Genomic DNA, 26637 nt, shown 5'->3' with positions numbered 1-26637 from the left:
GGAGGTGATGGATGAGCCCTGTTCCTCCACCCTACACAGATGCCGATCTGAGTGTCCTGTGCCCCACCTCAGACCTTCAGAAGGTGAAGGTGTCTCCTGGCTGCAGGAGCTGTGCCCTGCTGCTAATTGGGATCTGCCACATGTGTTAGATCTATGAGGTCACCCCTGAATGTCTTTTTTCCAGGACTTATAAAATGCTTTCAAGAGCTGCCCTAGGTTTTCTCATGGCTGAGGTTTGGGGCAGCAGGTGTTGTCACAGCAGTGCCTTGTGATGCTTTAAAGTGTCACGGAGAACTTTCAAGTGATAAAACAACAAACAAACAAACAAAAAAAAAGAGGTGGTCAGCAGAGGGATTTTTACTCTGGTCTGAATAAGGTGCTGTTTCCTGTGAGTTATGTTACCCTTAGGTTTGAGAAATGGAGTGGGGAGTTGATACAATCTTACCAATGGCCACTGAGCTTCTTGGGTGGTGTCAAACGTGTGGCACGGTTGTGATCTCTGCGGCAGCACGCTGCCTGCTGTGCTGCATCCTGCGGAACCCTTGAGCAGCAGGCTTCACCCTGCTGGGAGCACCCACCCACCTGCAGCTGCCCCCTGGGGGTTCCACCGTGGGTTTGGGTTGAAATAGATGGATCCTTCTTAGGAAGGAAGGGGTTACCTACCTGGGACAGCAGTGTATAGGGCTGGGGTGTGCATCCTTAGTGCCCCTGGCTCTGCATCCTGCAGTGGGGCAGGTGTGCTCCAGCTGCACGCCTTGCACCAGGGATGGTAAGGCTGAGCCCTCCTGCATATGCATTCACATTTAATTGCCTCCATGTAAGAGTAATTATGCAATTAAAACAGAAAGGCAGCTTGTTTGCCAAAGCACAATAGAGAGGAAGGATGCTCATGTTTTACTAGTGAATGGTTTATTAGTGCACAGGATGTGTAATGGCCATTCTGTCCTTCCCCAGCATGCTCAGGAGCAATGCCCTGCATGCATGGGGCCATGCAGCTCCTGCTGGGGATGTTCACAGGCGCTTTAACTCCCCAAATGGATTTGGAAAATAACAATGGTCTGTAAGGAGATCTGCAGATTAAGGATACAAACCCAGATCAATTAACCACTGGGGATTCGTAAAGCTTTTTAAGATCCTTTAACAGCAGAATTTCACTGATAAATGGGGATTGGGCTTTTTTCTTCAAAGATGGGAATTGGTGATGTGCTCTGGGGAGAAATAAAAGGATTTATGAGCTTGTAGGCACTGAAACCAGAGCACATCCCTGTTGCTGGTGTGCACGTTGTCCTATATGCGATCGTGCAGGACTGAATTGCCTCGTTACCTGTGATTCTAGGTGTGATCTGTCCATCAGGCAGGTAAATGGCTTTGTCAGGCACCAAAGGTTTCTGTGCCCACATGCTCTCTTAAAAGCCACTTTGCTCAGATGGAGAGGTGGCTTTGAGCGTTGGCTGCATTGATCATTCCTAGGAGCACAGGCATCCTTCTGAGCCAGAGAAACCACTTGAAAATAAATTACATTCTGCAGAACTGCTGTATTTTCAGAATAAAACCAATCTCTGTGATGTGGAGGGGAAAAAAAAAGAAAAAAAGATGAAAGGGGATTCCCAAGTAATGCAAAACTATCCCTGGACTTAGAGTACATTTCTGAATATCCTTAATCTTGCCCTTAAACTCTGATCTCGTGTTCAGGCTGGTGGATGAATTCCCTTGATAATGTGTTGCAGCAGGGAGCTGCAGATCCTGTACTGTTAGACCAGGACACACTGCCTGCTTTCACTCGGAGCTCCCAGATCCCATCTCTGGTTGTAAGACACAAATTCCATTCTTAGTGCTAAATCATTTAAACCCAAGGAGGAGAAAGCAAGCCACGTCTGAACAGACTGAAGGTTGCGTTCCATCATCTCTGGGTGTGAAGTCTGCAAGGATGCCGTTATAGGGGTACAGCCAGAATAACCTGCAATTGCTCATGTCCTGAACAGCAGAGCAACTCCTTCCTCTAACCCTGTCACTTTATTTTATGGCAGACTGTCAGTAAGGTATGTAGGGACCTGTGTGGGCCGTGGTCTTGAGAATGGAAATTGGGCACACACAACAAAATCCCCGTTAACGCAGGCTGATGCTTGAAAGGTGGCTTTGTGTGTGGGAGAAGTGAAATCAAATTCAATAAAAATCTTCAACTCCTTGGGAGTCCGGTTGCCGTTTTCTAATCAGATCTGCATTACATTAAGCTGTGTGCCATTCAGCTTGTTAACAAGCTTTGGTTTAAATAAAGCTGTCATTGGGGTTGGGTGAAGGGATGGCCATTAGAAGGGTCTTTTGCATAATGTCCCGCAGAGAAGAGCCTGCAGAGAGGTGGGCTGGGAGGAGGGAGGCGGACGGAGCTGCCAGTCGCTGCCTGGCGCAATTAGTGCGGGTGTGCCAACCCTAAAAGTGACAAACAGCTCCAACACCACCCAGATTGCTGAAGGCTGAACACAGCAGAGCTGTATTGGGAGGTGTGGGGGAACACGAGCCACCTGTGCTGCAGAGCTCAGGGACAGCAGAGTGCTGCAGCTCCCAGAGAGAAGGCAGTCAGGCGCCGTGGCAGATAATTTTAACAATTGTCTTGGAACATTGGGAGAAGTCTTTGTTGCCATAGTTATTCTTCTCGCTTGCAGAAGTGGTAAATAACAGCAGTAAACATGACATAAGGCTGCCTTGCTGGTTTGCATCTTTTCTTGGCGTCTCTTTTTCTTGTGTGTGTGTAATTGTTGTCTCTCGCTAACGCATGGGATGAGGAGATCTGCTCGGCGTGTCCCTGTCACACTGCAATGTGGGCTGACGTGTCCCAGGTCGTGCCTGGCCCTGGGCTGCTGTTTCTGGGCCAACTGACTCAGAACTCAGCAATATTCTGGGTTATTATTCAGGTGTTTCTTTGCTATAGTAACTCATTGCTTCATTGTCATCTACTACAAAAGTCTTGTGACATCTGACCTTGCCAGGTCTGGGAGCAGGAGAACGTTGGGAAAAGAGTAGATGTGGCACTGAGAGCTGTGTATTGGTGGGCACAGTGGGGTTGGGCTGATGATTGGACTGGATGATCTTAGTGGTCTCTTCTAACCTTAATGACTCTGTGAAGCCCGGGTAATGCTGGCTCAGGGTGCTGAGTGATGGTGCATCACAAAAGCCCGTGGACAAGGGAAGAGGAGGTGTGTAATATGGCAAACCCACCAAATAAGTGGTAGACCAGAACTTTGGAGATGTGGTAGGTTGCTGGATGGTGGTGGCTGAGTGGCGTTGCATTGCATGCCTCTGTTTTGTTGACAGTAGCTTGGGAGTTGCTAGTGGCAGTGTTTTTTCTGCTCTTTGCTTGGCATGTTTGTACAGTTCCTGTCCCCAGACATGATCCACCCTTGTGTGAAGGCCAGCAAATACGGCTGTGGGGTGGCAGGAGGCTGTGTGCATCTTCCTTCCCACTGGTGACTCGTACCTCATCCAAAGAAATGATAACATTTGTAATGCAGCACGTGAACGAATAGCACCAAATCCTGAAGCATTTGTTTCTACTTCCAAAAAAAAAAAAAAAAAAAAAAGTACAGATTATTGCTTCCATATGTTTTCAGCATTTTTAGTAGGTTATGTATCTCTCACATGCACGCTCCCAGCTTTTCCCTTTCATGAATAACATGCTTTGTGCCTCTTTCTCCTTTAGGATTCAGATATTCTTCACTTCCTTGTATGTTTATTTGAAAGGCTTTGGGGATATGAGAATAGCAATGCCTTATCTTGAACAGGCTTATGCTCTCATTGCTTCCCCAGTGAGCAGTGTTGGGTCCTGTGGTGTTTTGTACAGATTTCCATTTTGCAGCGGGGAGCCTGCAGGAATGGGAAAGCTGTGCCAGCGGGGAGTGCTGCTGGAGAGGTGAGTCCCCATGGGGCTGTGGGTGGCTGTCCCACCAATGTCCCACCCATTGAGGAGTGCAGAGTAATCAGAAGTGGTTTCTGCTGGCTGATTTCCGAGCTCGTTCTTGGGGTTGGTAGAGTGAGCTCGTTGTTGGGGTTTTTTGTTGTAAGCAGTTTGGGAAGGGAGAAGCCGTTCCTTGCCTGGTGACTCATTGCCAAAGCTGGTGTCCTTCAGCTGCTGTTGGGGCAGCTTTTGGGATGGGTGGCTGCCCATCACCTGCGTTGTACCTCCCTTGGTATAAACGGCTTCAGCTGTCCTACTCACCTGCATCAGTGAGATTGAGCACTTGTGCAAGCGTTGTGCAAGCATTTGAAAAATCAAGGCTGAATTTTACTCTGAGAGACTCAGAGCAGAGGCAGAGTTCCCTGAAGATGTTTGAGCCACGTTGAGGTCCCCAAATGCAGGCTAGGACTTTGCCTTGGGTGGGCAGCGGGCACATCCTGCCTGTGGTCTCACTGTCTTTTGTCAAGGGGCAGCATGACATCAGGATGTGGCTTTGGGCACATCGGGGAGTAAAGATCCCCATGGGTTTTCCAGCTTCACCCTGGTATAATCCTTCTTTCCGCAAATGCCCAAAGGAATTTGGGGGCTCTCAACCAAATTTTTTTGGCTGTCCCTTACACACTGTCATACCCTGCTGCTAACACAGCCCCTAAACCAACAGGCACAGATAAGGTGTCCTGTTTGTATTGGCTGTGAGACCCCATATCCATTTTAACACAGCACCACAACATTACAGGCAGTGTTGTCACTGGCAAAAAGCCTAAAATACATTCTTTATTTTTTTTTTCTATGTGATGTACAGAGGAGAGGTGAGGTACGTGCCTGTATCTGGGCAAGCCCGGGGAGCCTGTCTGAAGTCCTTTACAAACCATTGGGGATTGGATTGCAGGAGCTCAAAGGAGCTGGGACACTTCTTGATTAAATTTCATCTGAACACAGGAGCCCCAGTCTGCAGCTGGTGTAACTAGAGTTGCTGCAGGCAGAGCTGCCCAGGAAAGCCCTAAAAGCAAAATTTCTCACAGAAAAGAAAATTTCTCTTGTGTGGATATGTTTCCTGCGTGTTTTGAAGCAGCCTCATGTAATTGTAGTTTTAGGAATGGGGTGAAAAAAGGCTAACAGTGTGATGTGGGGTTTAGTCTGGTTTGGAGGGGTCATTCTGTTCTTGTGATTGTAAGTGGACCTGATGAGTGAGGGGGTAGAGCAGAAAAACACTGAACTTCCACTTTAATTGATATTTTGCTCTTAGTCTAAACAATTGTTTTGTAAGTGTGAAGTTTTATTTTGTGGGATTTCTTTATTGTTGTTGTTTGCTTGCACTATTTTTTTGGAAAAATGCCTACAGCAGCATTTCAGCATGCAACAAGTGGGATGCTCCTGTGGTCCCTGTCTGCTGTGTGAATGTGTGTGTCCTGCCCTCACAGATGTCAGCAGGGCAGCAGCCACCCTTTCTCAGTGCCTGGGTCCAACCCTCAGCCGCATCACTGAGCTGATTGTCATCACCGAGCACATCTCCATCCCGGATGAAATCACTCAAGGCAAAGCTTGCAAAGCGCATGGCCAGGATAGATGGGCTTGCATGAGGGATTTCCTTCCTGACAGCTGACAATGCTGGAGGCTACAGCTACAAATTCGGGTGCCACCTTGCATGTGATTTAGTGGGAGGTGGTGCACTTGAACAGCTCTCCGCGGCTGGGTGGGCAAGGTGCTGTGCTTGTGCTCCCTGCAGCCCCCAGCCCAAGTAATGGGACGTGTCAAAAACCTGGGAGGAGCTGAGGGATGAATGCTCTGCTGTCAAGAGCTGCTCAGCCCTTTGGAGAGTTTCTCTTGGTTTTTGTTCCCTGTTTGCCTTTAAAAAGTCAATCGGCAGCCTTTTATTCTGTTCAGGCTCCCCGCCCTCCAGCCCCAGTAATCCATCCTTATTACACCACGGAGTCACTCTTCAAATCATCAATTGTGTTTCCATTGTCTGCCTTGTAAGTATATCACCCAGCTTAAGGACTGCAGATAGCATCAGCCTGGCTCTTGGGCAGATGGTTTTGCAGTTCATGATGATGCCCGTTTAGATGCTTACTTTTTCTCTGATGAACAAACTCCCAGGAAAGCTGGGCTGGGGATTCTTCCCCATCTTTGTGCTCTGTGGTCGCTATGTAATGTTGGAGGAATTTGTAATGTTAGCAGGATTGTCCAGTGTGAGGGAAGCTGATTATGGGGTGAGCATGGCCAGTGTTGTCATGAGCCTTTATCTCGGGGAAACCCCAGTGGCCAGAGTTGTTCTCAGATTTAACAAAACAGATCCATAAGGAATTCAGGGTGCTCTCTGCCATCGGAGAGGCCATTTCTTCCCCTTTGCGTGGCTCTCTGCAGGGCCCTGATGCTGGAGCTTAGCGCTCCAAGCGCTAAGGACCGCAATTACTGTTCTCACCACCGAGGGAGGCACTTTGTGCTCTGCCGTCGCAGCAAATATTTCATCCCCTATCCATTGCCCTTGTGTGGATGCTGCTGCTGTGGCGATAAAAGACATAATGGCTGCTCTCACTGATAAGGAGAGTATATAAATGTAATTACTGAAATCCTTACGTGGGTGGAGGAGTCCCTGCGAGGGGTTCTCATGCTCATGAGCCCTTGGCTGTTCTAGGGAAGCTGCCTGCAGCTCCTGGCAGCCGGGTTGGAGCTGCTTGGCCGCAGCTGGGAGCAATTAGGAAGCACTGTCTTTTTTCCCTCCCTCCCTCCCGACTTTTTTTCCTCGTCCTCTTGTTGAAACCAACCCATGGGCCCTGGGGAACGAGGAAGGAAAGCCCCACAACTGATAATGCGTGCGGCTCTTCAGTCTGACCCTCACAAGGAGCGCGTTATATCCAAAGAGAGAGGTATTATTTAGAGCAGGCCAACAAAAAAAATATTTCCATGGCAGCAGTAACCATAGGAAACCTCCCCAGTGTGTGCAGGGTGCGTCCTGTTTCCCTGCCTTCAGCTGTTTGCTTTGCGGTGTGCCCGGTGTGGCTCCAGCAGTGACCATCCACACTACTGTCCCCTGCTGTGGCCATGGGGATGTGTTGCTGAGCCCGTGTTCTGCGCTCTGTCTGGCTGCTAGAAAAAATGTTTTCAGAGGGTTCCTCAGATACCAAGAAGTCTCAAAGCCACCTTTCACCTTCTGTCATCTCTCAAATGCGTGTTTGATCCTTAAATACCTAAGGCATGACAGTGAATAGGCTTCCAGGATCCAATTCTTCCTTTTTATAGCGTCTTAGAAAGATGCTTTTATGCTCCCTTTGGCTCAGCCAGTGATGCTTGGCCTACAACCAAGATGGGGAAACTAGGACGAGAATCACTCAGATGAGCAAGCTGAAAAAGTTGTTAAAGATACCAACTTTTTGTTGGGGGAAAATATTGATGGATGGTTTAATTTAAATGAAAAAATGAATATTTTTCATGGAATCACAGAACTGTTTAAATTGTAAGGGACCTTTAAAGGCCATCTGGTCCAACTCCTCTGCAATGGACAGGAACACCTAGAGCTCGATCAGGTTGCCCTTTTTGATCAGCTTAATCTGAGCTCATATACAAGAAGGCGTAAGAGAAGGACAGTTTTGGGGATGCTGCCACCTCTAGGAAATGTTGGCTGGAAAGTGACTGCCTATGTTGGGAATGGAGTCCTTCCAGCACGAGCATGGGCAAGCAGCTGGGATTTCTGGATGCTGTGCAGCTTTAAGCACTGTTCTTGCAAAGGCTGCAGCCCTGCTGGAAGCAGGTTGTTGCTCAAGGCTGCCCAACTTGTAAGGAACCTGCAGGAAGAGGAGGACAGAGGTGATCAGCTTTCCCTGCTGATGTGCCAAACAAATGGTAACATTCATCACCAAGACCTGTCTGTGCCTTATTAAATCTGTTTTTGGATTTAATAAGGCCATGGGCTGGTAGTTCGGCCCCTTTAAATGTCAGGTTGGAAAGGAGCTGGGAAGTGAGAAGACAATAAAAGTTAATATTCTGAAGTCAAGTATGTGCAGTGTAGCTCAGATTTTTAATATCAAGTGCGTAATTTATTACAGGATGTAGAGGTTTCCAATACATGCATTTGAATATGTTTTAATATTATCTTTCCTTCCAGTAGCAGGAACAGTGGTGTTTAACAAAAGAAGAATGATTTCATGTTTCCATTTGATGGTTCCAGTGTGTACCTCTAATAGGTGTGGGATTCATCGAAGCGTGAAGGCTATCTGATAAACGCCTGGATGATAAAGCTGTATTGTTTGCTCTGATTTCCTTCAGCTATTTTCAAACATATAAATAAAACATTTTTGAAGTGTACACCATGCAGTTGAGCACAGGCTATTTACTTTGTGCTGATGTGCCCTACGGGGGACACCATGAGCCCTTCGGTGCCCGAGAGCAGCAACCTCATGGCATTAGTTCTGCATGTTGCGCTCGAGGTGGTTGCACATCATTTTAACAGACGTTTTATCCTAAGTGAAGGTACACATATTTGAAATAATAACAATCTCCTCTTTAAATAAAGAAGCATTTGTCGTCTTGTACAGCAGAGGGCACTCGGTGTTGCTGAGCTGGGAGGTTCATGGAGAAAACCACGGGGCTGGCGTTCTGTTTTGCAGAAATTAAATACTGTGTGTGTGTGTTTGGTTATATATGTGTGTGTGCATATAAAAAGATGTAGGGTGGCACATACATAAAAATAATCCTAGCGTGTAATATAAAACTGAAATGCTTGTGGTGTTGCTGGAGATGGATGCAGTGCATGCTGTGTTGTTCCATGCTCGGTGTGGGAAGGCAAGAAGAAGAGGCCCTGGGCAGCAAAGGGTAGCAAGCTTGCAATCACAGTCTAGAGATTAACTTTTCAGTTTTCAGTTGTTAATTCTTGAGGAATTCAGATGTCCTGTGTCATCCCCAGTGAGCTACTTATCATAGAGTCATTTGAATTGGAAGGGACCCTTAAAGGCCATCTGTTCCAACTCCCATGCAGGGTGCAGGGACATCTACAGCTTGATCAGGTGCTCAGAGCCTGGTATATTTGGGTTGGGTTAATCTGAATCTCTGCCAGCAGTACTTCAAGAGGTGGACATGTTGGTATCTCTGTGTGAAATGCAGATCAGCAAGCAGTGTGAGAGAGCATGAAGTTGGAAATAATCAACAAATGCCAAGCACACAGCCAGGTGGATTTTGCCATTGGGTGTTGTGGAGTGTGGAGATCAGAGAAATGGGAATGTTGGAGGGGCTTTATTGTAACAGGTACTAATTAAGGTTTGGATGTTAGGGAGTAACCCAAGATTAGTGGTAGGGGTTTTGTAAGCAAGCTCTGTTGATGGAAGTGCAGCAGGCCATGCTGCAAGGCTGTAAGCAGTCTGTATGGGGTTGTTGCAAGCAGCATTCATCCTTGTCTGAATGTTTAGTAAGACCTTGGTGCAGCTCAGGCATGACGCACATGAGGGTGCAGCTGCTGGTGTGCTGCAGAGCCCCTTCCCACTTGGGTAAAATTGCAGTTACATTGATGAATACTGATAAGAATCCATGGGCAGTGTTCCTGGAGACCTTGCTGGGCTGTGGGATGGGATCAGACTTGTTAGACCAATTCCTGTTCTACACATTTCGGAGCTGTGCAATCAGCCAGGCACCATCTCACCAGACTGATGTCCCTAAGCTAACTGGGAGGCACTGGGATTTAACCCTGCAGCTTCAAGACACGAACAAAGAACAGAAGAACAATATCACAGCATAGCTAGTACCCCACCATGTACCTGTGCTGCTTGGTTTTGTCTATCCTATAGGCTTTGCTGGTCATTATCCTGCTTTGGGCAGGCAGCTCACTAGGAAATAAGGGTTACAACATGTTTTGCAGGAGCTTTGCATCATTAGCACAGATTTGGCAGTGTGCAGTTGGAGAGAGTGTAGAAGCAGTTGTAGGAGCAGCCTTAGAGCTTCGCGACTCACCTTAGCCAATGTCAATAAGCTATGAACGAAATGAAATGAAACTACTTAAATACACCATTAAAATACGTTGTTATGTTAGTGTGTGGACCTTCCTGCAAGATTGCTCTTTAACTGGAGCCATTAAAGGACCCCCATGGAAGAGCTATAGAAGGCTGCTAAAAACCATCCCTGGCCTTAACCACTTGCTGGCTACCGAGCGGATTTTGCACCGAGGTGAAAGCACTGTGGTTTGGAGCATTTGTATCAACTTTGCAGCTTGAGGAGCTTGCAGACAGTAAGAAGAAATGAATTTAGAAGGTGCTGTGTGTTGCTTTCAGGTGTCGAAGCCCAGCTGCCCTGTCTGTTGGCTCTTTCTGTCTTTACGTGTAGTGCCTGAATCCTGGTGGCAGAGATGTGTTTAAGGGGGTCCTGCACGTCGTTTTGCCTTTTGGGCTTTTCCAGATGATGCTGGAACTTGAGTAGTTCATAAAAGGAGCAAGTAGCCAAATGGACCAATAAAGGGAGTTGGTGGAAAGGCCCAATATATTTTATGAAGAAAGAAATGTATCCTCTAACGCGAGAGTTGTGTATTGTAAAATTTTGCAGGGCTGCTAGCGCTGTTAAGTGCTGGCTTTTCCTCCAACTGTTCTCTGAGTGCACGCAGGAACTGTCTAAGCTTTCTTTTTGGCCCGAACCCCTCCAGGTCTGGGTGGGATCTTGACCCTGGGGAAGTTAGTGGGAGACGTGCTTTGAGTTTCTCAGGGACCTGACATGTGGTCTTCAGCACAAGGCAGGTGATGACAGACTTCGAACAAAAAGTATTTGGCCTTTTATAGGCATTTTAGGCTAGGTAAAATACAGCTTTACATCTTCTTAATGCTTTTTGATGGCAAGAAGTGCAGCTAAAGGGCCAAAATCTGTCTCGATGGTGGTTCTCACTGGGAAATGCCTTTGTGCAAGCCAGGAAAAGTTAAGCTGTTTTGATTCAAGCAAACGATAGGTTTGCAGCATGGTGACGGTGCACACTCTCGCTGCATTTCTAACCATGGCAACCCAACAAGTGAAATTTCAGACCGGCCCTGAGGGTGAGCACAAGGCTTATCAATGATTCAAATCCTCCCAAAGTTGTTGGGGTCTTCAAGCAGGCTGTGATTGCTCAGGGGGAGCTGTCTGCTTGGGTGGATTTCATGCATCACCCAGAGCTGCAGAGATCTTTCTTATTTTGCTGCCCTCAAGCACATAGGGTGGGGAAATTGTGACCTAGGCGCAGCATCGCTAGCCCCTGTGTATCATTTAAGACACACAGATTTGGGGAATAGCAGAACAAATGAGGATCTTGATCCAGATTCAACGCTTTTTTGCTTTTCTACAGAGTTGTCTGCAGCTTCAACCTCGGTGCTGGCTGACTGGTGCGATTTTAACTGAGGCTTTTTAATATTCTCCTTGTGCAGCGTGGATTTGTTCCAATGGGCTGCAGAGATGTGTTGCTGCTCAAGCTAAGCTTGAATTTCTTCACTGATAAAAATTTCATGTCATTCTTCTATCTTGGCCCCAAAGGGCAGGGTTGCTGAGCTCAGCTGATCATATGAGATCCATAGCGTTCTGATCTGACTGTTCCTGAGAGTGCTTTCTTCTCTACCCAGATTTTAAAACAGGGTAAAATCCCGATTTCTAAGCTACAGTTACAGTTACAGTTTAGCTCAAATCAACCTTCCATCCCCTCTCCTTGCTGGGGCCATTCACCTCCTGCCTGGTCTCACAGGGAAGTGATGATCATAGAATCACAGAATTGTTTGAGTTGGAAGAGACCTTTAAAAGTCATCTAGACCAACTTCCCTGCAGTGAACAGGGACATTCACAGCTAGATAATGCTCATATGAAGAGTGGGGCTGAGACATAGGACATGGAGCTGCACCAAGTGCTGTGCAGACCACTATGCTCTTCAATCCCCAACCCCTTTCTATGAGCTTCCTCCAAGATGATGGTGTTTTCTGCTGGGTTTGGCTGCTCTTGCTCTCCCAGTGTTCACCTTTTGAAGAGATCCGTGCTTGGCTTTACCAGCAGCTGTCCTAGGATTTTTCTTGCTTGCGAATGTGATCTTAGATGTCTTCAGGTCTGTGTGAGTCCTGGTATTAGAGCTGCTTTGATGTCTTCACCAATACTTCTTAAGGCAGTTCAGAATGATTTTATGCAGTAGCCCCAAGGTGCTTGCACAGAAAAAGGTGCTTTAGAAATACGAATTCTGTTTGAGGACAGATTTTCCTCTCCTGTTCTCTCTCCATTCAGGACAAGGCAGTGAAAATGTAGCATTTAATTAAAGTTAGTAAAGGTTTGGAAGTGAATTGCTATAAACATAAAAGGCATAATCAAATGCCTGCCTAATCCCCACCTTTAGGGCACATTCAATGCAGAAAGAGCATAATGTGCATGAGACTTGGATTGAAAAGCGCTGAGGATTTGGGAGCAGATCTTTTATAGCTGGAGCTTCTAAATTCTTTCACTTCAGGCTTAGGGATTTAAATATCTACATATTATAGGAAAGCATAAAGCTTGGTTGGTGCAGTCTGACACCATCCCATCAATCACTGTGGCTGTACACCTACATAGGTCCCACAGTGGGCAGTACAGTGTCCTGACCATAGGTGTGATGGTAACTGGCCCCCAGTAAATCACAGCCTCTGTCAGGGGCTTCTCCTTCTCTGAAGCTCTTTAGACAAAAGCACCTAAAGTATTTCCCTTATTGGCCCAAAGCAGGATTGGGAAGGGATTGTGTATTTAATGCAGTTTCAACCGGAGGAGCTGGGCTTCTTCAGCTGCCTTCTGCAATCTTGAGCTCCAGTTTAAAATAAATAAATAAAATTGAAACAATCTTTTATCCTGAAAGAGATAGAGGGAAGGAACCAAATGCTGTTATCTCCCCGGGTCTCCAGAGAAATAAAAGCTCAGTGCATCAGAGCTGCCCAGCTCCATTACCATCTCCCTCACCTGCCCACGTGTCCCCCGGAGCCAGGTGTCCTGCAGAGCATTATATCCCCACTGCCAAGCCCTCTCATTTCCCTAAAACAAATTTTCCTTTGAGCACTGTGTTATCAGTGCTCTGGTATGGGGCACAAGGGAATGTGATGGCACACGGTGTATTGCAAACCAGACAAGACAAGAGAAATGAGGAATCCTGTATGCAAAAGTTTCTGCCCTATAATATGAATTGGTGACCGTGGCTACCACCCATATCTGTGATGTGGTACAGGAGTGCTGGCAGCAGGCTGCTGTTGCTCTGTGCAGGTGGGATGGCAGTGAGCGAGGTGGTGCGTGTAGCTATTGGAGATTTAATGAAAAGGATCATTTATACATTGGTTTGAATCAAAAGGACTGCATAGTGGTAGTTTTGGAGACAGGGCTATTGGGAGTGAGGCTGGGGACTGGAAAGAACCATGGTTAAGGCCAGGATTTGTGTTGTGATGGAGCGCTCCATGGTTTTGCTTTGCAATTAAATGGTATTTGGCTTTGTTTAGTTTCGAGTAGGAACCAGGCTTTGTTATGTGGTCTAATTGTGATTTCTTTTGCTGGCTTTAAGGTGTGAAAATCAGGAATATTTCTTTTAGTTGAGAAGGAGCAGTAAGGTTTCATTTAGATCCCAAGCCATCCATGTCTGCGGGAAGCATTTCCTATACCATAGGGCTGCAGGGAGCAGACTGGCAACTTGGAATTGCCCAGCTGAGACATCAGCAATGGGAGATGTGATCCAAGAGAGGATGAAATGATCCCGTGAATGGTGAGGGGCAGAAGGCAGGGCCCAATGTATCAGGTGGCCAAGATGAGAGGTGCCCAGCTCAGGGTAACATTAGTCCCATGCCTTCTGGTGCGGGGCCCCATGGAAACGGGAAGGGCTTTCTTTTTCTGTTGAACCGGGCGCTAAGCCAGGTGAAAGAAAACATTTTCCCAACACCAAATGGAAAAATGCAAGGCAGACGTCTTAAATGAACTGTTAAAGGAATAGAGCTGTGAAAAGAGTACGTTTTCTGTGTGCTGGGGTTATGCATTTAGCAGATTTTTGACTATTGGAGACCTCTGCAGTTTGTAGACAGATAAATCTGTTGCAGCAACTCAAGTTGTGGCAAAAACTGAAGACAAGCACTGGGAACTCATCGCTGTTTCAGAGCTCACTCGGACAGTAGGACAGTACCATTCTGTCCTTCCAAAAATCTTGGGGCATTTTTCCTCACCCCTCCAGCCCCCTCCACTCCGTTCCTACAGATGACTGGCAGAACTACTCATGCTTTAAAATAACCCAGGCTAAAAAGTGTGATTTGTGTTTCAGTGATTTTGATTACACCCACATACTATTTTTATTGCCGTTTAAATCGTCTGTGTTAGCTCGAGATGTGTTTCTTTTAAGCAAGTAAAAAAAAAAAAAGAAAAAAGACTTGACTGTTGCTAACTGTTGCTAAGGAAAAGAAGATATTTATTCATCAGGGCACTTCTTTCACATTGTGAGGTTGGTAGCTATGGAGGAGGAACATAAGGAAAAGACACGGTTATATATTTCAGCCTTTCTGTTATTGCTGTTGGATTGCAGCCATATCTACTGATGGGCAGCAGATGTCATTCCCCTCCAGGATCGTACATCTCGGTGTGGTGAGAGTTATGGGTGCCTGATGTGAAAACCCAGTGCTCAATCCCTGGGCTCTGCTGGGTCCCAGGCGTATGAGGCTCCAGTGGTCTGTAGACATTTCCCCAGCTCCACAGAGACTCCTTTCTCCTTAGCTTCAGCCTATCCTTTTCAAAAATCCCCATCAAACCAAAGAGCCAAAAATGATGCACATGGCCATGTTCCTTCCCCAGGCTCCTGCTTCTGGGAACGTGCGGCAATACCATTAGCTGCTTGTTGCAGAGTTAAGAGGTTTTCCTTTTAGCTGTCATAGCAACGAGAAAATATTGTTTTGACAGAAATTGAATTAAAAATTAAATTTGTCTTTTTCCTAGTAAGCGAATTGCTCACTTGTGAAAAATATAAATCACTTTGATCGGGATGGATATCGTTGTAAGTACCTCTGCGTGCTTCCAAAGTGAATTTTGCAAATGCCTCGTGCCACATTCTGTCCCTACTGAGTTTGTTTGGAGCATCCCGTGAATCTGAGCTTTATTTAATGTCAGGCTTGGGCTGAAAAGCTTCCTTGGCAAAACTTCCCTGGTGCTTGCAACCTGCGAGAGCTTCAGGGTAAGAAACAGGTCTGTCGAGTTCCTGGGAGCAAAGGGAATGACTCCTCCAATGTAGCGTTTCTGTTCTTTCTACTGAAGCTCTGGTGTCAAAGCCCAGACAAACAGCAATCCCATGGCTGTGGTTCTTGGAGCACGATGCTGTCTGGGAGCAGGGAGAGGCAGTGAGTCAGGGAGCAGTGCGGTTGGTGAGGAGTGGGGAGCAGTGCTGATGGCTTTGAGTTGCTTTCCCCACCCAGAACATGGGCTGCTCAGGGACTTTCCAAGCCAGGTACGACTCAGAGCAGTTCTTAACCCCAGGTGCTTTTCTGTCCCATGAGCTGCCCATTCTCCTTGAGAATCCACTGTTGCTCACTGTTGGCACTCAGAGCTCCTTTTGGTGTCGCTCCTCGTTCTGTTGTTCTTCAGAGCTGGATGGCTTCCTGCAGCAGATCTTGGGGTTGCACGAGGTTGGGGAAACAGAGGAGCAAGGGAAGAGACCTACCCAGTTGGGATACATACAATGCTGCTCCGAAAGTAATGCCTCCTATTTTATTATATTGGCCCACAGCATCAGAGGCGGATGCTGGTGGCATGGCAGCGGAGGTTGAACCTTACTGCCAATGTCCTGGTATACTTTGTTGCCATGCAACAGATGGCTGCAGAGAGGCAGTCTGACTACGCTGTGTCTGACATGGAAATGCACTTGAGGAAGCAAAGGTCTGGAACTGAATTCCTCCAGATGGACAAAAATGGCAGCCACTGACATTCATCAGCACTTGCTGAATGCTATGAAGATCAATCAGAGCATGGTAACACAGTGAAAGTTGCACTGCAAGGGCAGTATTATCCTAGCAACAGCACCATTATAGCAGCTGTGAAACAGTGTATCTGCCTCAGCTGGTGCAGATTTTTATGAGCATGCCATGCAGGCTCTCCTTCGTCACTGGTGAAAGTGCACAGATAATGGTAGAGAAAAGTAGTATGTTGAAAAGTACTGTGTTACAGCTGAGAATTTGCTCTATCAGATAGTGTTATTGTATTATTTGTATTACTTTTAGAGCAACTGATGTGCACGATGTATAGAGGGGACATCCCAATGACCTTCTAAGCTGCTATCTGTACAAGCTTCAGTGTGCTGTTTCCAGAAGTAGGAAGAAGAGGAGAAAAACCACCTGGAACATCACCAGGTCCAGCTTCTCAGAGGTGATCTGTGGGCTTTTGGCCATCTCAGCTGTTCAGGTGCCCAGCTTTTGGTTGAAAGTCAGCTTGCTTGTTTGAAATGTCAGCATTGAACTTATAACAGAAAATTTGCTTTCTCCTGATGGAAATCCACAAACAAAGCCTTTTCCAGCTTTCTTAAGCATTCAGTATTGATTTGTGAAATAAAATCAGGCTCAGTCGGTGGCAGTGTTATCTGCCACATGCTGATGCAGAAAACGATGCTGGCATTGATTCCCCTCTGCACACGAGGGTGTTGAGGCAGGCTGTGTCCGTGATCACCCACTTTTGCTCAAACACTCCTTTTCCCCAAACTGAGCTCTGCAGCGGTGCTTCTCAGCATTTAATGCGGGTTTTATTTTCTTTTACACGTGTTTGTCGTCAGCAATGTGCAGAGCAGTGCAGGCGTGCTGTTGAGAATTATTACATTGCTGCTTTTTTTCTTCGCATGTTTGAAAAAGCAACACAAAATTACACATAAAAACAGCAGCATCTGTGACAGCAGCCTGGCCCAGGCAAATTACTACTTCAGAAAGTCGGCGTGGATCTCTTGTGATTCACTTCCCTGCTTGCCAGAGCCACATCGTGCCCAGCGCTTTATTCCAGCCGCGATAGGTGTGTCTTTTTCTTTTCCACCCACATCAAATTCTTAAAATAAGAGTGCTATAAAAGGAAAAAAAAATAACTGGAGTTTATTTTCCTCTGGAGCACACTGGGCTCTGGAAGTTGTTATTATAGGTGAAGTCATCACAGAGGAGCTTGTGGAGCCCTTGGGGAAGGGTGGGAGCAATGCTGCTCTTCCAGAAAGAGCAGCACTGGTGATGTCCTTGGGCAAGGGGACGAAGGATGGAGAAATCAACTTCTCACTGTGATTTTGGCCAAAGATTGGGTATTTCAGTGTGCGTCCCCCTTCAGCACAGTGCTGCTGGGAGCAGAGTGGATCCGCCCTGCAGTGCTGTCCCTCTGCTGGCTGCACTGCCCAGGCCATGCGGACAGCTGGATTGTAGCTATTCTTTCTTTATTTCACATAAAAAGGAGTAAGATCCTTGTTGCCACGGAAACCAGCAGCCCTAATTATAAGGAGTTTGATTCAGTGGATGTAAAAAGCTACAGTTCTTTCTTTTTTTTCTTGTTGAAAAAAAAGAAAAAAGAAAAGAAACCAGACATGAGATGATAACCCAATGACTGGTATGAGGCTCATCTCAAGTATTTTCCAGGAATACACAGAATAATACCACTTGACCTCTCTGGCAGCGAGCTGGGCTGGGATCAGCAATCCCATCCTTGGCTGCCCATTACTTGTGCTCAGCCACAGCTGCCTTCAGGCAACCAGCTCAAAACGAATCGCAGTCATCATATTCTGCTTGATTGGCTGGGTTTTGCCATTGTCACTTGCAGTCAAAGGGCATAGGTGGAAATAATCTGCCTGGCTTAGGTACTGCTCAGGGGTTTGGGAAAGCATCTCAGCACCTCTGGGTGCAAGAAGAGCTGTCTGTGAATAGCCCCATTGAGCAGCTGCTGGGCTTGGAGCTAAGCAGTGTTAAGTGCTTTGCCAGATCTGCAGGAATTTGCTAGTTTTGCAGACAGCAGTGAAGTAGGATTTACATCAAAACAGGATGCGAGCAGAGATGTAAATAATGCATAAAGAATGCAGTGTGTATGTAAAGTGGCCTTTTCAAGTGGCCTCTGAGTTCATCCCCCCATTGGTCTGCCCTTCTCTTCTTCTGAGGAAAATCAGCAGAAAATACAAAATTAGGGAGTGTCTTCTGTCTTGGCTTCCTGGCTTGTTTTCCTTCCAGCAAGCAGTGACAGAGGTGAACGTCCCGCACAGGTCAGAGTTTGGGTTGTATTTGGGTCACGAGGGTTACCGGGGGGGCAGAGATTTGCACATGGATTTCATTATTTTATTCCATTTTTAGAATGTGCTTACTGCAAGTTAAAACTCAAATTCGTCTTGTAACACAGATACTTAAATCCTGGCCTGGAACTTTAGCTGAGAGGGGAGCGTTTAATACTCACTAAATCCCTATTTCAAATAAACATGAGAGAGAGTGGCTTTCCGCTTTATTGGTGAAGAAATAAAGCTGATATTTTAGAATATACCCAATTAAATTCTGCAGAGTGGGCTTTCATAAGGGGATAAAGGACCAAGGCTGAAAAGCGGGGACCGATCAGGGTGTTCTGATGTGTTCTGACCTGAGTGGAGACCCAGGCCGCTCTCCTCTGGGCTGAACAGCCCAAGGGACCTCAGCCTTTCCTCTTTCCCTCCGGACCCTTCCCCGTCTTCACAGCCCTCTTTGGGGCCCTCTGATGGTTTTATGTGAGGCTGGTACTGCTAATGGCTTCCCATTAGGGGTGTGCTGATACCCATGGTTAAGTGGCACATCCTAAAGTTGCACACGTGGGTGGTTTATCACAGGCAGCAGAGCCTCCTCCTGTGCTTAGCAGTAGGCATGTGGTTTGAATGCCGTGCTGAACCGTAGCAAAAGCTCCTCACCCCAAGCAAGACTCGAACTGGGCTTTTTCAGGACTGAAAGAATTTTTCTGGCTTTTAAATGCCTGGGGCTTTTTACAAGACATCCATCTCTGCTTTTAAAACCCCGCCACCGTGGTGTATCAGCACCTGACAGCTGTGACCAGGTAAGAACTATGATGTCTTGAACGGAATTTATGAAACTACAAATTACCTTTTGCCCACTGAAAAATATAACAGTGCTAGTGGTTTGGGGTTAATACAAAGGAACCACAGTGTTTTTTTTCATTTAGCAATCACCATGTGACTGATATAATTTTTTAACGTACCTGCCCTCCCAGAGTTTGGAATGTATAAATATATATAAGGTATTAAAAAAATTACAAAAAACCATTAGGCAGGAATAGCACGTTAAAATGTATTTTACATGTTTTTCTTAGCCCTGGTTAGCCATATGTTAAAATAAACTTCAGCAGTGGCAACAATTCTCATTTGAGCTTATGTCTTAATAAAATAGTATGTGGGTGGTAAATACAAGCAAATACATTGCTGCACAGGAATGGGGGTCGAGCTATTTTATATGATATTTATCTAAACCATCTCTTCTGAGCAGCTTCCACCTGCATCCCCTGTGCTGAGGGTTTGGTCCCCTTCCCATTGGAGTTGGTGGGACATTCCAGGAGGCAGTGCTGCCGATCCATTTCTGCTCATTTTAATTGTCTTTTTACTTTCCAAATCTTCACAGAACTGAAGAGGAAACGATTCTGTCTGTATTTCATTTTTTTAAGCAGGAGAAAATAGCTGGGGTCAGCTGCAGGTTGGGTTTTAGTGAGGGTTTCTGGAAAGCTCATCAGCTGGAAATGTGAGCATGGTGCTGTGCTGTGAGGAGTCATCTCCCTGCATGCAGATGGTCACTCCCTATTTAGGTTTTGAGGGCATCGTTTCGTGTTGTATAGCTCTGGTCACTTCTGCTTAGCTGGTGAAGGCCAAGCAGAGTTTCCATGCATTGCCTACATGTAGTTGCAGTAGTTTTAAATGGCCATGCGTTGCTGTTTGCTCTGTTCTCAGAGTGGTGAATGGCTGGTCCAGGTGATGCTCCTTCTGCCCAGAGCATAAGCCTTTCAACTCCTTCTGCCCTTGAACAAACAAGATTTGCATTTCGGTACTGCTTTTCCCCTAGCTCACAGTAAATTGCATTTCCATGTGACATTCTGCAGCTGTCTGCCTTGACCAATGCCCTGGAACTTGCTACAGCAATAGCACAGAACAACTAAATCTGCATTAAGGGCGAGCAATTTCCTTGTGTGGCTGACACCACTCTAATGGCCAGGACGGCAAATGGCTCAGCCTCACAGTGCTGTGACCTGGATTTCAGTAGCACAGCCAGACCATTACTCCTCACCGCCTTTTCATAGCACCTGATTTTCTCTCCAGGTGATAAAGGCAGCAAAGTGCCATGGAGGCAAATGGGCTGAGCGTGTGGATAGATCAGGGGCTATCTATTAATAGATATCTGGATATCTATCGCCCTCCTGCGTTCTGGGGCTCGGGATAGCTTTAGGTTGCAGGACTCAGGCCTTGCAGGCATGGCAGGTGTGGGGTTTGGGGATGGGTCCCATTCCCCTGCAGTGGTACAGTGTCCCTCTCCCACCCTCATCGGATGCATTGCTGGCACTTGGGCTTCCCCGTCCTATCTGTCTCCACTGCTGATCATTTACTTAACTTCACATTTATGTAAGAATTGAACTCCAGCAGGCTGTTTTAATTGGTGGGACTGTGGCAGTGTTGTGCTAAACTGGAGACAGATGGTGCTTACACATGGACCACACATGGAGGTGCTGGGAGGGGGGGGGCAGCTGGACTGATGCTGGAAGCTCACCTCTGCTGTTTTCCTTCTTGCACAAGCGTGTGCTAGAAAAGCAGCAGTTTGTTGGCTCTGTCTCTTTGTCAGGACACTTAAATAGCTCTTTTTGCTGGGGGCGGATGGATGGAGTAGTCCCTGGTCCCAGCAGCATCACAGAGCTTTGGCAGACACTGCCTCACCTTGCAGCCTGCACAGGGTGTGGGGAAGAAGCCAGGCAAAGGCTCTCTAATGAGGCAATATAATGCTTCATTATTAAGCGTTGTGTACAGATATAATTAGCTCAGCACACCAGTTGCCATGGTGTCTGACACATGTTGGCATAAGTGCTGGGTTAACAATGTGTCCAAATGCTCAGCCAGTTCCTTTCATTGCTTGGAGCCAGAAGAAAGGAAAAATCCCCAAACCTGATGTGCAGAAAGGAGGTGCTGGGCAGGCAGGGATCTGGGGCTGGGTGGGCATGGGCTGTCATTATGGCCCCAGGTCAGTGGGGCACATTGTGATCTTCACGGATCTGTTAGAAAATGCTGTTCCAAGTGAGAGGTGAGCACTCTTGACCCCTTCCGCTTTCTAGGGGTTATGTTGTGCAACCAAGTAGGATAAACCATTTCTCTCATGGAGGGGATTACAAAGTCTTAGGGTAGAGTTATCCCTGTTTGGGTAATGTGTTGGTTTGGTGCCTGGCTTGTCTCCAAGCTCCCTCCCAGTGTAGAGATGCCCTTCCTTCAGCCTCTACACCCCAGCTGGAGATGTAGGGCAGTGCCCCGAAGTGGTGATCAAGCAACCAGAAATGCTGCTTGGTCTCAGACTTTGCCTGGGAGGCTGTGATTCAAAGACGCCCTCTGAGATGAGATTTGTCCACCTCAGCCATCTTGAAACACTCTGAGGAAGGAAAAAGGAATAAGCCTGTCCTCCTGTGTTGGGTCCTGCAAGTGGGCAGTGTGCCGGTCAGTGGTTTGGGGAGCTGCCAACGGAGCCAAGAAAATGTGCTGACTGTGTGAAAGTGCAGGCTTGGTGCAAGGGTGTACTTGTCTCCCAAAAGGAAATTGTTTTGTAACTAGGAACAAAGAACCTGGGAATGGTGCTGCAATTAGAAACTCATCTGTCTGACTCTGGTGGGATAAGGCAGCTTCACGCCTTACTCAGAGTAAATGGCAAAGTAACAACTGCTGGGAGCCTGGCAGCTGGATTAAGCTGATTATAACAGACAACTAACATGGCAATAAAATCAGACAGAAATGCTGGGAAACACCGAGAAGCGCAACTGGAGAAGCTCCATTCTGTATGTCTTCCTACCTGACTGTATGCTCCCAAATGTTTGGTCTGGACTTGGCGAATGGCTGGAGAAGTGGGGGCTGGTCTGGGGCTGCAAATCTCTGATACATGTGGTGATGGGAAAGGCTGAGAGCACCGTCTTGGGGTATGATTTGCCCGGGACAGACTGAAACATATTCCCTGGTTGTTTGCTTTGCTGCAGCCAGGATGGTGTTACGTGCATTTTTATGAGGCATTTTATCCAGAAGTGCTTTTTCTCTCGAGGACTCTTTAAGTTGATTTTCCACATCAATTTATTTTTATAATTGCATCATGTTTACTGATTCTGGCTCATGAATTTCTAACATCTGAATGTTGTATCTGCAAGGCAGCCAGCCTTTCTGTGGAGATTGCATTTCATAAATACAGAGCAGAGAAACAGATACAGTCAATTAATTAGCTCACACTTAGCCTCAGTAACAAAGTGAGTCAGAGGGTGTTTCCACTGGGCTGCACCCTCCTCGGGGCTTTGCCACAGGCAGCTCCTTGCTTTATTTCCATCAGCAGCAAGTCTTGGTTGCACAGGGGATGTTCTCTGAAAGTGGGAAGCAGGTGTGACGTTGTTTTAATACACCTCGACATGTGCTGCTTCCTCACACCGCCCCGTGCTGCTCCCCCTTCGCTTGGCATCTTGGCTGCATGAGAGCTTGCTCTGGCTGCAAACAGCTACAGTGATTTCGTTGTGCTAGCAGCAGCCACCAGGTACATTGCTCTTTCAAAAGGCATTGCCTTCCTCTTAATGGGAAGTATAAATAAACACAGGGAAAAAAAACAACTGTTGAAATGTTTATTAAACAAGCGAGTAGTAACACAGGTGAATGGGGAAAGTCATTAGTGATAGAAACAAGGATGAGCCAGGATTTGAATTAGTTTCTCTTATGGATTTGTTGCTGGCACCAAACTTGTATCAGCTGCTTTCTCAGCCATTTGGGAGTGCCATTTAACTTAGGAACGCTCATTTCCATCACCAGAGCAGTGATGGGCTGTACAAACTGACATTCCTCAACGGTGTGTCCCAGTACTTCAGCCATCGTCTGACCCGACTCCTGCTAGGCTCCATCTGACTCTACGACGAAACAGTGCCGCAAAGCAGAAAGCCATCCCAGCTTTGCCATAATCTGTCATTTCTCCTCAGAAATATGTGCCTTTTTTGAACCAGTTGGGACTTCCAGAAAATTGCTTTGCGCCTCTAGATGACTTGTGATCATTAGATTGCGATGTGCCATGGAGTGTTATGGCGTGTGGTGCTTAGGGGTATCTCCTCGACTTATCCCCCTTGATGGCCTTGTGTTGAGCTTTCCCACATCTCTCAGATTTTCTAGCAAAATATGAGTGCAGAGCTTCCTGGGCCTCAGCGCAGGCATTGCACTCTGTGCCTCCTGCTAATAAATGGTATTTACATAAGTAAGAGGGTGGAATATTGCTCGCAGCCCTTGTTTGGTGTAGAGTAGCTCTCGAGCGATAAACTGTTTATGTCTAAGAGGTAAATGATGTTTAAATGAAAGGGATGAGCACATAGCTGGGGTTGGTGAACAGATGCAAGCAATAGAGCAGAAGTCAAATGTTCGATTTGCAAGGAGTAAAATCATTTTCTGTCCCGGTTCCTTCCCCAGCTCAGCACCCAGTGGGACGTGCGCTAACGTTCACCCCGTGCTGAACATTTCCTTACATTGCTGGCAAGCAGGACGTTTTTCAACAGCTTTGTGAACAATATGTCAATGGCAACTAAACAACTTTTTAATAACGTTTACAGAGGGGTGGAGAACAGCATTTTTCTCCCAATATCAGCTTCTCCGAAACACAAGTGCCGGTTTGTTCTGTGATACTCTGCTAATGTGATTTATTACCAGCCTCATCGTTTTATGGCCTTTGTAAATGATTTTTGATTAATTCCGAGAGTTTGTTTGGTGGCTTTCAAATAGCAAAGGAAAGAGCCAAGCTTGGCAGTTTGATAGTTTGACGTATTTATTGAGATCTGTGTACACTGATTATCACCCCCTCCAGCTCTGAAATGGCTTTGTTTACTCTAAATAGAGGTTTATGCACTGCACATGATAGTACTATAAAAATTAAAACAACTTACATTTGTTTTCCTTGCTGTCTCAGCTCCAGCCTTGCAATCCGTCCCAGCCGCCCAGCAGGCTGGGAGAAGAATTTAACAGTGCAGAAGCAATATATGGCCATTCTCGCTTAAAGTAACCTCTTCTGAGGTAAAAAGACCTATTCTTCACCAATAAAATACCCTAAACTCAAGTTACATGCATGAGATATGCAAAGCAGTGCTGTTACAGAGTTTTCTTGGAAAAATGTGACCACTTTGTATGTGTGGTATATATTCTTTCTATTTTATTTAAAAAGAGCTTTTTGCAATCTCTGCTTATGAGTGGTCCCATCTGGAAACCATTCCATCAGACGTGCATCCTACACAATAGATCAGTATTTTGCTGTTTAATATCAGTCTGGCTCCCCTGAGCATACAGTATATCCAGGCACTGGATGTATTTCTTATCATCTATATTGCTTCATTAATACTGCACATACTGACCTTGTATCTGTGCAGTCGCTTTTGTGTGGTTGCTGTCGTCTCTTGTAGCCAAACAAAAGTGCGTGCCAAGTAACCGAGGTCACAAATCTGGGCACACAGATGCTTATGGGGCTGTTAACCACCATCGGCCAATTAAACGTGGCCTCCATTCTCTAACCCTTCGACCTGACAGATTGCTGGAGGAGTTTTTTTTTTTTTTTTTATGTGTTTGTTTTGTTTTGTTTTGTTTTTTTAAATCAGTGTAAGTCTCATGTTGGAATGAGTGAAAAAAAATGTTCTCAGATCGTGTCTCCATGGCTGGAGTTAGCTTTGCCAGTCTGTGCCAACGCTGCACTTTGAAGGCATCTGGATGTGGTCTGTGTGCTTAATCTGATGCTCTTATCTCAGCCAGCAGCTTTTTTGCATCCGTGATGCTGAGCTGATTTAAATGACCCTCAAACAATTCTCCTAAATGTGGCAATGCCTTTTTTTTTTCCCAGTCATAATATAAATTATAATGTGGTCCTCTGCAAGTGGATAGGAGAACATGGGACACTTCCAATATGGATGAATGCATAAGAAAAACCTCCCCCTCCTGCTAAAAGGAGAAGAAAAATTAAAAATGAGGAAAAAACCAAACTAACAATGCAGAAAGGACCAGAAAAGGAGAATTGCTCAGTCTGATCTGGACCCACCAAGCCCTGCCATGGGTCGTGCACAGGTGAGGAGGATAGCGAGGAAGCCTGACCTTGCTCAAACCCAGCAGGATTTGTTACTTCAGTGAAGAAGCACGCAAGCCTTTCCTTGTGTCTGTCTGGGAAGAGTTATGCACACCCAAGGAACCATAGAAACAACAAGTAATAACGGCGGCACTAAATGGCTTGCTCTAATCAAAAGCAGGCTGTTGTGGTTTATATTTGAGCACTGTCATTACAAGAAACTCTGTAATGAGAATTATTTTTCTTTTCACATGCATCAAACAGATTCCCTGTATTAACATTAACAGCCTTCCATGGAGCCCAAGGTATTTACAGATTGGACGGTGCTGCTTCCATCTTTCAGGAGGATTTTCAGTTCCTATTTAAATCACTCGAGGCAGTTGTGCTAGGCAGATTGAAAACATGAGCTACGTGGAAAATAATGTGCATAAGCTTTGCCGTCAATGAGTATTTGTAGTTCTGAAGAGACCCAGAGCATTGCCCTGTGTTCAGTTTTGACTTACTGAGCTCCATTTGTGATGTCGAATGTTTGGAGCGTCTGAAAAGATAAAGATGGAGCATCCTTCTGTAGGTGGCAATTGAGGCTGAGTTTTCCTCATTTGGTGGAACCCTCAAGGCCTTATTGTAAGCAACTCTGGATTTTGATATGTGATAACTGGGTTTATGCATAGAGTGGGACTCTTCCTAGTGCAAATGCAAGTTGCCAGAAGTACAGTGGTTAATCTTTCTTTTTTTTTTTCTTTGGAGAAAATGTATCTCAAAGGCCTATGCTGTTCTGTCTAGCCCAGAATAGGCAAGTCTGCTTTGGGATAAGCTGAAATGCTTCTTCAACCTCATTTTTAAGAAGCACTGGTGAAAACATTGTGCTAATCACTGCTGTGGCATTAATTTAGTTTGCAAACAAAAGGCGTGTTTACAGCAGATAGAGTCTGTCCTTAATTGCTTGACGAGAAAAGCATGGCTGTGAACTTGCAGGGGAGTTGCACGCATTTCTGCCATTACAGGGCTGCCATCACTTGACTGGGTTTTTGCTTCCATCTCCAGTGGCTACTCAGAAGCAAACTGCCTGCCAGTTTCAACCTCACGTCTCCTAGACGTGTTAGCAGGGATTGCATGCTTGCATGTGGTTATTCCAACAGGTAGTCACACCTATCTGGTGTGGCACGTGTGTTGGGGAGATGATGCTTAAGGCTGGGGCATGAGGTCAATAGATAGCAACTCTGGAAAAAGTTACAATTTTATTTCATATCTTTTAAAAAATAAAATTAGTTATGATGGTGTGATGTGTTGCGGTGAACAAGCAGTGTAGTGAAAAGAGAGCCCTGTTTGGAGGAGATCACAATGGCTGGAGCTTTGGTGCTGAGGGCTTGGAGGGAGCCTTCAGAAAGGACAGGCAGTGAGGTTTTGGTTGTGCCTGGGGACAGCCAGCCCTGCTAAACACAGCAAGGAATTGGGCTGGGGAAA

General features: G+C 46.2%; 1 protein-coding gene across 2 annotated transcripts in view; it reads left to right on the top strand.

The window, feature by feature from the left end:
• Positions 1 to 26637, top strand: part of PRICKLE2 (prickle planar cell polarity protein 2) — an 87732-nt gene that overhangs the window by 1305 nt on the left and 59790 nt on the right. The window contains exon 1 of one of the 2 annotated variants that reach the window (XM_042880924.1): positions 16281 to 16303. The exons of the other annotated variant lie outside the window; for it this stretch is intronic. The gene's annotated coding sequence lies outside the window, so the exon portion shown is untranslated. Of the gene's footprint in view, positions 1 to 16280; positions 16304 to 26637 lie in introns of those variants that run through there. 2 annotated transcript variants of the gene reach the window in all.

The sequence above is a fragment of the Lagopus leucura genome, unplaced genomic scaffold, assembly GCF_019238085.1.
Source record: "Lagopus leucura isolate 7727_CA_CO unplaced genomic scaffold, USGS_WTPT01 Super-Scaffold_100028, whole genome shotgun sequence".
Lineage (NCBI taxonomy): Eukaryota > Metazoa > Chordata > Aves > Galliformes > Phasianidae > Lagopus > Lagopus leucura.
This window is presented reverse-complemented; position numbering and strand designations above follow the sequence as displayed.